Below are 11724 nucleotides of genomic sequence, written 5' to 3'. Positions count from 1 at the left end.
CCAAATGTTAAGTGTGCTCTGAATGAAGAGACCACCTAAACGGGCTTTGTGTGAGCAACAAGACTGTTTATTCACCCAGGTGTGAGTGGGCTGAGTCCGAAAAGAGAGTCAGCAGAGGGTGGTGGGATAGGAGCTGGTTTGATAGGTCGGGTGTAGGTAATGGAAAGTTATAGTTTAGGGAGGTTTTTTGCAAGCCATGAGGGAGTGTCACAGGGTCCAATGTCACAAGGTTGACCAATAAGTTAAGGCAGGAATAATGGTAGAATGTCACAAGTCAGTTAATCAGGCCACAGGGTCCAGTGTCACAAGGTCAACTTATCAGTTGAGGCAGAACAATGGTGGAATGTCACAAGGTCGGTTAATGAGGCACTGCAGGAGCTAGCTATTCTTCTCCTTTTGCAGTTTTCTTGTTATCTGACTTTCTGGCTCCAGGAGGCCATCTGGAGTGTACATGCAGCTCATAGAGGTCACCATGGATTGACTATGTTGTAGTCCATGGTGCAGTCAGTTTAAAGAACATTGAAATTATAATAACCATCCTTAATTCATCACAATCTACCTTTAATTAATATAGCACAGGTGTAATGTAAGACATTTACGATGTCCTTTATGCTATTTTTTAACACATTTTATTTCTGCAAATGTTATAAGCCCCATGATATATAGATATTTATGCTTAAACTCACATTTTTGTTTTCTATTTTAAAACTGATTGTTGGTAACTCAATAAAACAAACTGATGTTTCTTATTTTCCCATGTATTTGCCATTTTCAGTGCTCTTCATTTTTCTCTATACATTTGAATTTACACCTGCTACCATTTACCTTCTTTTTGAAGAAATCCTTTCAGATTTTTTTTTTGCAGAGTGGGTATGGCTACTAGCAAAAAATTGTTGGCATTTGTTTATCTAAAGGTGTTTCAATTTTATCTTTAATTTTGAGTGATATTTTTGGCCAATATAGAATTATATGTTCACAGGGTTTTGTTTTTTTTTTTTAGCACTTTAAATATTTTGTTTCATTTTGCCCTCATTGCTCTTAATGACACAACAGCTATCATTATGCTTATTATTGTCCTCTTGAATGCAGTGTGGCTTTCTTCTCTAATTTTTAAAAAATATTTTCTCTTTACCTTTGGTTTTCTTCAGTTTGTCTATATCTAAATGTAGTTTTTTTTTTTTAAATATTCATCCTGCTTGAGTATTACTTAGCTTCCTGAATGTGCATTTGTTTTTCTTAACATTAAAAATCTTAGCTAATATTTCTATATATGTTTTCTGCTCTATTAAGTCTTTTCTCTCTCAGAAACTTCAGATACATTTCTGTTAGACCAGTTGATATTTTAAATTTTTTTCCCTGTGCTTCAATTTGTATAATTTCTATGGACCTGTTTTTAGGTTCATTGGTGCTTTCTTCTAATTTCTCCATTTGTAATTATGACATTCAGAGAATTTTTAATAGAGGTATTACATAGGTATTTTATATGATTAAAACAACATTGCATACCTCAAGTTCATTCCTGTTAATTTCAAAATTTGGGATATCTGAGAGTCTCCTTCATTGGATTATATTTTCTTTTGAGTCATATTTTCTTGCTACTTCTCATGCATGTTTACTTTTATCCAGTCTTGGACATTTGAGTGATACATCCTAATGAGTTGTGATTCTGTTATCCTCTTCTAAAGTATGTTTGGTTTGGTAAGTTAAATTTCTATTGATCACTAATGACTTTTGGAGGTTTGAGTTTAGGCTTTTTATGTTATGTCTTTTTTACTTTTTCCCTTACTAACATGTGATCCTTATTTCCAAAGCTGGGTACTTCTCAGGATTTAATGAAAATCCTGAATCGTTTACTACTCTCTAACTTGTCAGAGCTTGAACTTTCAATTGCTATTTCCCCTAAGATGGGAAACTTTTGGAATCTCTCTTCATTCCTTTCAAACTTCTTTCTGCTTCACATGGGCCACTGAGGTTCTTGTCATATACGTGTATAGTTAAGTGTGAACCAATGATATGAGGGGAATTTTACACAAATTTGGGGCTCCTGAAGTTCTTCACTCAATTTCTCAGACACACAGTCTCAAATGCTCACCTCTGAATCATCATCCTGGGGAGACTTTTGTTTTTAGCTTGAGTTCTATTTTTTGTGAAACATTGAACAGTGGCATGCCCTTGAAAGAAAACCTATAAAAATGTGAATTTTACCAATGTGCACCCTTTTTCAAAAATTGATTTTCTCCAATTTCTATTTGTTTTGTTTGCTTTTCTGGGCCTCCAAATACATGTTTTTAAAAATACTTTATTCAGAGGTTTATTATTATGTTAAGCTACTTTGCCATAACGAGAAACATAATTCTGTATCTTCCTTATAGAAAGTCGTCTTGTCAATTGTCCATCTTTATAAGCTGCCTAAAATCAAATTATTAAAAAGACAAATCATTTTATATACTACTATCTTTTCTTGTGTGATAGATTCCTTTAATATGGACTAGAACATGAAATATTTTACTAACACACTATAACCTTGATGATTTAAGAAATTATACAAAATATAACAATTTGGCTGCATTTATGACAAAAAGTGTTATTTTCTATGGCTATTTTATGTTATGTCCTTGTGTTCAAAATGAGCTTTTAAAAGGTATACCTAGTTTGTAAAAAATATTTTAAAAGTGGCATTTATATCATTAGTCACCAAATACCTGACACTTACTGGTGGACACTAAGGCAAATTCAATTAGGACGGTACATTTTTCAGTAGTGGCAAACACTTGGCTCAATTGGCCATATTTCAAATCAGAATTCATGTCATCATTAGGATATAGGTCAAGTAAATAAGGAGTAGTAAGGAAGCTAAGCCCATAAAACCTTGGCCAGAACTTGGCCTTACTAATGATAACCATATGTAAGAGGACACAGTATGCTGGTTTCTTTGCCAAGAATTACTATCTCTAAAGTGAAACTCCTTTAAATTCCTCTAAACATGATCAAATGTAGCTGTCATCCATATTCCTTGCACTGTTTGACACATAGCACTAGATGAAGGAACTCTTCTTTTACTTCAAAAGAAGATGTCTTCCAACCCATGTCAATCTTCTCCTTTGTTGAGCATTATTTTCAGCAGAATTGATATGTCCCAATGTATAAAGGAGAATATATCACTATAGGTATTCTTTACAAAAAGTATGCACATTGGGGTTAAAATATGTCTGGCTCATCTGAGATGTGTGGCAGTGTGAAAGTCGTGTATCCTCTGATTCTAAGTCTTATGTTTAATATGGAGAAATATAAGATATATTCAAGGGAATTTTCTGAGGACTAAATAAAATAATGTAACTAAATTATTTTGTTATTAAATGTTAACTGTTACATTAAATTGTTTTATTTAATAAGATTTCACTTTACTTGGTTTAAAATCCTCAAAGTTAAAGAAGTTTCATCTGACATTAAGCTTTTGATGATAAAGGACCAGTGGATTGATAATAAAGGAGAAAAACTTAAGTAATCCAAGAATTATTGGCACTGCAAGGCTGAGTATCTAGCGGTGAAGGGCTCGTTTAGGTTTTGGCAACAGAGAGAACTGATTCACTTACAACTCTGCCATGTAATATCTGTGTACCCTTGGCCAAAATACTTAATCTTCAAACTTCAGTTTATTTATTTTTCCATGGGTTTGGTATTACTTAGAAACAATTAGTGAGGCATCATGTAAAATGTACATGTTAATCACTGAACCATGGGTCTAGCATAGAATGACCATTGGATATTGTGTGCTATTATTAACTCAGTAATCAAGGTGTGTCAAATATTTTCCCAAGTAAAATAAAATGACCTGAGTAAGGGCCGGACGTGGGGGCTCACATCTGTAATCCCAGCAATTTGACAGGCCAAAGCGGGAGAATCATTTGAGCCAGAAGTTTGAGACCAGCCTAGGCAACGTGGCAAAACCCCTTCTCTACAAAAAAATACAAGAATTAGTCTGATGTGGTAGTGTGTGTCTGTGGTCTTGGCTATTCAGGAGGCTACGGTGGGAGATTCACCTGAGCCTGGGAGTTAAGGTGACCATAGTGAGCTGTGATCTCACCACTGCATTTCAACCTGGGTGACAGAGTGAGACCTTGTCTTGAAAAGAAAATGAACTGAATAAACTTTAACTTGGGATATTAATGAAATTGTTATGGATTGAATTATATATGTTCTATATTCAAAAGTTAAAGTCCCAACTCCTAGTACCTCAGAATGTAACCTATATTTGGAATAAGGTCTGTAAAGAGTTTATTTAGTGAAAAATACGGCTATTAGGGTAGAGTTCTAATTCAATCTAAATGATGTCCTATCAAAGGAAGACATTCGAGGGGGTCATGCATATAGAGATGACCGTGTGAGGAGGCAGCAAGAGGGCGGCCATCTACAATCCATGGAGAGAACCCTCAAAGGAAGCCAGTGCTGCTGGCATCTTAATCTTGGACTTCCAACCTCCAGATTTGTGAAAAAATTAAATTTCCGTTCTTTAAGGCAACTACTCTGTGGTATTTTTTAATGGAAGCTTTAGTAAACTAATACACAGATATTCAGAAATGTATTTCAGAGGGCAGTTTTTATTTTATGAGGATGCTTTCAGCTGAGCTTTCAGAGAAGGAGAAAACTGTAAATTGCCAGGATAGGTTAGGTATATATTTCAAATATTCCCCAAAAGCATATTTCAGATACCATTTTGATTTATTTTTCTTCTTGTATTTTAAAAATTAAACACATTTTAAATTGACACAAAATGATTTTGTCTATGGGGTCCATAGTTATGCAATACATGTAACATATCACATCAGGGTACTCAGCATATTAATTATATCAGATATTTATTATTTCTTTGTGTTGTGGAACATTCAATAGCCTCATCCAAGCCATTTGAAATGATGTATTATTGTTAGCTATAGTCATGCTATAGTTAACAATAATACTACACAGCACTTGAACTTAGTGCCATGACCATTTTAAGTGATATGAATAATTATAATTATTATACTGACTTTATTGTCACTACATTAATTACTTTATGCATAGTACTTCATTTGAGTTTACCAAGACCCTGTAAAAATGTTTTTAACCATGCTTTACCAGAATAAAACTGAAGCTTGGATGGGTTAAAAACCACCAAATGTATAAGGTAGGAGGCTGAGATTTGAACTAAAGCATATCTGACTCTATATTTTATACTCTTAACAATATTATTTTTAAATTTGTATAATATAAATCATATAATAAAACTATTTTCAGGCCTCAAATTCTGGTTAAGAAATTATAGTCACTGTAAGCTTTTCTATTATGTCGGTGAGAAATACAGAAGTCAGAGACCCCTTTTCTGGGAATTAGTTGGTAGTTCAATAAGAAAACTAAATACTTTTAGAAATAAATTAAATTAAATAATGCTATAAGCAGATAATCCAGAAGTGATTTAAATATGCACATTAATCACACACAAATGCATGAATGCTAAGCGTTTGTTGGAAAGCTAGAAGTGTCTAAACTCAAATGATTGATATGCAAATACACAACAATAAAACTAAAGAGACAGAGACAGAGTGAGAGAGAGGTGAGAGAAAGAGAGAGAGAGAGAGAGAGAGAGAGCGCACACAAGGTCAACAGCTTACATGCTGACATGGGAAGGAATCTGTATAGGGAGAGAGCAGTGGAATTTTAACCCTTGAGTTGTTCCCTCCCCATTCATGTTATCATCCAATGAGAGGAATTATTTCAAACGTCCTCTGGAGTGATTGATCTTTGACTCTGATACCGGATTGGCTACTTGGTCCACAATAGAGCCCCCTCCTCCCAGAGCTTTTGGTGGGCTTTCTGGACACAGGAACCCGCCTGGATTTCTCTACCTAGTCCCTATGTGGGAAACCCAGACAAAGAACTTTACCTTCTGGGATGGAGGCTTGGAGCTGGGAAACTCCTGTCTTTAAAATCATGCCCCTTGTTAACCCAGGAAGTTTTTCTTTAACACAGTCCCCCAGAAGCAGTGAAATATCCTGGAGAAATGTTTGTTTCTTCTTACACGCTGATCAGGAAGCAAATACTGATAGTTGCCTAGTCAATATATTCATTCATTTTTTCCCCTATTATACAAGTGTAATTACAACTTTTTCAAGGTAGCAGCGTGTCCCGTTGAAAGCTCTCATACTTGGATGTGACACAGTATTAGCAAATGAGATGTGTATTGTGAAGGTCTTGGATTGTTTTGCTCTTCTCGGACAGGTGCTGCCTCTGACTCTTCATCAGTTTGTTTATTTGTTGTTGTTGTTATTTTGTTTTGTTTTGTTTGGAGACAAGGTCTTGCTCTGTCACCCAGGCTGGAGTGTACTGGCCGGATCTCCACTCACTGCAGCCTTGACCTCCTGGGCTCAAACAATCCTCCCATCTCAGTCTCCTGGGTAGCTGGGACTACAGGCATATGTCACCGTGCCTAGCTAATTTTTGTAATTTTTGTAGAGATGTGGTTTTGCCATTTTTCCCAGGCTGGTCTTAAGATCCTGGGCTCAAATGATCCTCCCACCTTGACCTTCCAAACTGCCAGGGTTACAGGCATGAGCTACCACACCTGGCACTTCATCACTTCTTACTCTTGTTGCCTGAAATGTAAATGCGGGACCTAGAGGATTAGCAGCCACCTTGCAACAATGAAGACAAGGGTCACATACAAAGTATAGAAAGCAGAAAGATAAAGGGGATGTGCCTCTTGACAATATCCTTTAACAGCTAAATCTTTCTCTGAGCTTTATTTATATAAGGGCATAAATATAAGTTGCCATTTCTTAATTGAAACTTTCCACATAAGTTTCAGTTAAGTTGGAGCTGAACATGTCTTAACTAGTAAATGCTAAGTAGGTCCTCTAACAGGCAGCCTTTGTTGCGTATCCATCAAGGTTTCCAGAAAATTAATAGCTCTTTGATTCAGTACTGCCCTTATTCCAGGCAAAATAGACCTCTCTGAGTTCCATGGTGTTACTTATCCACATCTCTTGACACATGTCCTTAAAGCAAAAGTTGACTGTGCCTGAATCCCATAAATGGTTTCAGATTGTGCCACTGTCAGCTTCGAGGAGGACACTGCTTTGGAGATCAGCAAGTATTTGAGCAGTGAAACCAAAGTCATTTAAGTATGAATATAAATCAGTTGACTTGTTAAATCTGGCTTCTCAACAGCGTACATAAAATAGATTTTTTTCCATGTTACATGTATTTTTCTCAGTGGTGCTGAGTATCCATTTGGTTGCTTCTCTTCATATTCTAAATCATGGCTCTGCAGGTTTTCACAAATGTTACTTTTATTCAAAGTAGTTGCACATAGCAACTGAAGTATATTTTGCAGTATTAAACATTTTATATTTCTCTCAAATTTCAATATGTGTAACTGGAGGTAAGGTTTAAAGTATGATACCAATTTTAAATATTGGCAACCAAATAGATATTAAATGTTAGAATTAAGAATATTTTTATTTTATAAAGACTTCCAACAATACTGATTAACTTTTTTAAAAGTAAATTGTTCAGCTCTTTATTAATAGGCCATTGATGGCAAGCTTATTATAATGCTGCTAACATGATTAATAAAGGGAATGTCATCAGTTCTGGCATAATTGAAGACATGACAGATATTGGCCAAATTTTGGCCAAAGATCCACAGCATTCTTTCTGCTACTTAAGGTGCATAGTTTGAGTTTTTACTAAAAGACATGTCTTCAATTATGCCAGAACTGATGACATTTTGGGAACAATGACAAATTTACAGTCAAAATTTTCCAGACCTTTTCACATATAGGAATCTTAATAATGCCTATATCAAATTTGAGATTACAACTATCCTTGGACTTATGGTTGAAATACCATCAAAATATTATGAAAGGTGTTAAAATCATTATATACAAGATACAAGATGCATGAGAACAGGTGAAATAGATCTGCAGCTAAAGAAGTCCTTTTTTGTTAAAAAATGAAATCAATTTGAAATATGCATGAACTGTGTTTTTGAATATGAACTATTGCTTATAATTATTTAGTAGAAGATTACAGAAAAATCAGAGATCTACATTTAGTCATCTCGGTTTTAAAGGGACTAACTGCTTTAAAAGCTTTAAATTAAATTATTTTCCCCTCCGTTAAAATAAACTACATGTGAAATATACAACAAAAGCATCATTCCATTAAGAAATAGCAATAATATAACAAGGAAACTCAAATATTTGCTTGAACATGAAGAAGGATATTTGCATACAAGTAAACTGCAAACTAATATTTATAAATTATTTTGTAACCAATGTGGTTCAAGGTAAAGTCATGATTAAGTAGTATATTACTTTTAAAAAATTTTCTATATTGTAAAATATTTTACAACTTACGTGTTAAAATGATAACTTATCATTTGGGATCTTATTTGTGTGATATGTATAAACCAAGGCTCATTCCAGAATCAAAGTATTGATTTAAAAATTTTATTGATATTTCCAGTTGATGACTCAATGCAACAATGTCTTCTTTAAAATTTGAAAGTATAAAAAACAATCTAATAAAAGTAGTAACTCAAGAAATGTTTAATTTGGTGTGTCTGCCAATAGAACACAAATTATGTTAAGACTCTTTATATGATAACTTATGATTTTTTTTTTTTTTTGGAGATGGAGTCTTACTCTATCACCCAGGCTGGAATGCAGTGGTGCAGTCTTGTCTCACTGCAACCTCTGTTTCCTGGGTTCAAGCAATTCTCTTGCCTTAGCCTTGTGAATAGCTGGGATTACAGGTGCCCAGCTAATTTTTGTATTTTTAGTAGAGATGGGGTTTCACCATGTTGGCTAGGGCTGGTCTTGAACTCTTGACCTCAAGTGATCCACTGGCCTTGGCCTCCCAAACTGCTGGGATTACAGGAGTGAGCCACCATGCCTGGCCAATTTATGATTTTCCACTAAAATAAAAGCAAGAAAATAAATTTTATGGGATAAATACATATTAATTCAAATTATATTGGTTTACATTATTTTACTAATCAAAATATTTCAGACCTTTCAACGGAACACAGGGAAATGCACAATAATTATTTATTTCAAATTATCAGTATTTTGTCCACTTTTAGTCTCATAAAAATTCTTTGTACATTTTCACGTGTTCATACAAAGTATATTTACATGTAGTATACATGGGCTTGCATTTCTATTCTTGTCCTGGCCCTGAAAATATCATGGAAGAGCCTGTCACCATCTCACATAGTTGCTTAAAAATAAAGAGCAGACATGCCTGTAATCCCAGCACTTTGGGAGATTGAGGTGGGCAGATCACTCAATGTCAGGAGTTCGTGATTAGCTTAGACAACATGGTGAAACCCTGTTTCTACTGAAAATATAAAAATTATCCGGGCATAGTGGCACAACCTGTAATCCCAACTACACAGGAGGCTGAGGCAGGAGAATCACTTGAACCCCAAAGGCAGAGGGGGCAGTGAACAGAGATCATGACACTGCACTCCAGCTTGAGTGACAGAGTGAGACACTGTCTCAAAAAAAAAAAAAAGAATAAAGAGCACAGTTGATAGCAGCATAGTGTCAGTATGGAGGGAGGTGACAGAAGGAAAATTAAACATCAGTAAAACTTGTATTGGTTGAGAAGCTAGTATGTGCCAAGTTCCAATCCACATCATTGAACTTTTATAAATGTCTGATATTGGTGGAATAGATCCATTTTAGAGATGAGAAAATTCAGATTAAGGAACGTTTTATAATTTTCCAAGTTCATTTTGCTAATTGTCTGGAATAGACAGAATTCAGAGCAAGGACAGCCTAGGCAGGCTGATACCACACAGCTGTTTCTAAGCTTAGGTCACAAAATGAAATGCAACTTGTCACATTAGGGGACAAATAGCAGTAGGCACAGAAACTACAGATTATAGAAATTGGTAGAAATTTAAAAATCAGTTAAAAAAAAGAGAAAAAATGTATTCGAGTTTTAAAAATACTAAATTTCTAAATTCTTATGGAATCAAAACCTTTGCAAATTTCAAAACAAATCTTCAAACTCTCTCCACCTATGTAGGACTATGATAGATAAGTACAATGGGAAGTGACAGACTTTTCAACAAATAGTGTTGGAAATTTAGTTTTATTTCTACATTTATACAATGAATTGAAGATTCTACAATAAATTTAGGATGACCAATATTTATATGGCAGATGTTTAAAGATACAAAAATAAAGACCCTGAAAAATATTTCTATAATTTTAATACAGAAAAGTTTTTCTAAATATTGAAATGGGAGAGTTCTTTGATTTTCCCGGCAAGATGTGCAGTGGGGTGTGGTCCACCTGCTTGGCCACCCTACAACTCAAACCCCTAGTGAGAGCATGCAGATGGGCAGGTACAGAGGCTGGGGGGGGTGCTTTTGGGTTCCAGCCCCATGGCAGCGTATAGGGGTGGGTGTCTGCCACTCCCAAATCCCAAACAGGCCTGTGTTACAAAGTTCTTTCAGATTAGCCATCTTCAGAACGGCTGGTGAGTTAATTGGTTCAATGGATCCTCTGCCTTATCACAAGGGCAGAGGCCTAGTATGACAGCCCTCTGTATGCCAAGCTCTTGCCCAGTGTCCCAAAAGAATCAGATCACATAGGGCTTAAAAGATGAATGCAAGGCTTTATTAAGTGGTGGAAGTGGCTCTCAGCGAGATGGATGGGGAGCCAGTAGTGGGGACGGAGTGGAAATGTGATCTTTCCCTGGAATCAGGCCTCCCAGGGGCTGGCCTCTTCTCCAACCATCCCGACCGATTTCCTCTTGGTGTCCAGTCATCCCTCCTCTTCTCTCTTTCTCTGCTATGTCATTCCACCCTTGCTGGTCTCAATGTTCAGCCACTTGAATGTGTGCCCACTAAGGTCTCAAGTTTATATGGAGGCAGAATTATGGGGGCGTGACAAGCCAAAAGGCAACTTTTTGGGGGGCATAAACAGAAATGTGTGTCCTCATTTAGGGTTGTGGGTCTTTGGGCTTGAGGGTGGGGCCTTTGCTGGGGAACCACCCTCTTCTACCCAGTATTTCTGTGTCTCTTGTCTGTATCAATATGATACCAAGTCAGGAGTCATGAAGATAAAAATGTTACAGTACATTTTTTTTAAAGTTGAACTGAGATAGTGTTTGCAGTACTGAGACAGTATTTGCAATAATCTGAGACAGGCCAGGATTCAGATTATTGATATTGAAAAATCTTACAAATTAATATATACAGATAGCTCTCTCCACTACTACCTCCTCCCAAAAGATGCGCAAATAGCACCAATGGGAAATTAATACAAAATGAAATGAAACGCTACTCAACCACTAGGAGAGTAATTTGTTGCATCTCTCTCTTGCTTTTTGCACTTTGGCTTTTTCAGAATATTATTGCAAAGTTCCTATAGAGGAGATATTAGCCCCCAATTGTTAGGTTTTTATTTAGCTGCTTATTAAATCTTACTTTATCCATAGAATAGCGTTTTCTTAAAGACATTTATCTTGGAGAGTTGTTATAAAGCTCCAATACAAAGGTTATAACAGGACTTTTTCTAATTAATAAACCTAAAGGTAGGGGGATAGTACCAACTTTATGATTGCTGATCTAAATCCTACATTGCATTAAATATATGATCACTGATTGGGTCTATTTTTATGTCCTCCAAACAAGAACTGTGTCAGGTCATATGATTGCCATGCTGA

This window comes from Sapajus apella, unplaced genomic scaffold, assembly GCF_009761245.1.
Source record: "Sapajus apella isolate SASKATOON/1434 unplaced genomic scaffold, GSC_monkey_1.0 scaffold27, whole genome shotgun sequence".
Classification (NCBI taxonomy): domain Eukaryota; kingdom Metazoa; phylum Chordata; class Mammalia; order Primates; family Cebidae; genus Sapajus; species Sapajus apella.
Note: the sequence above shows the minus strand (reverse complement) of the source record.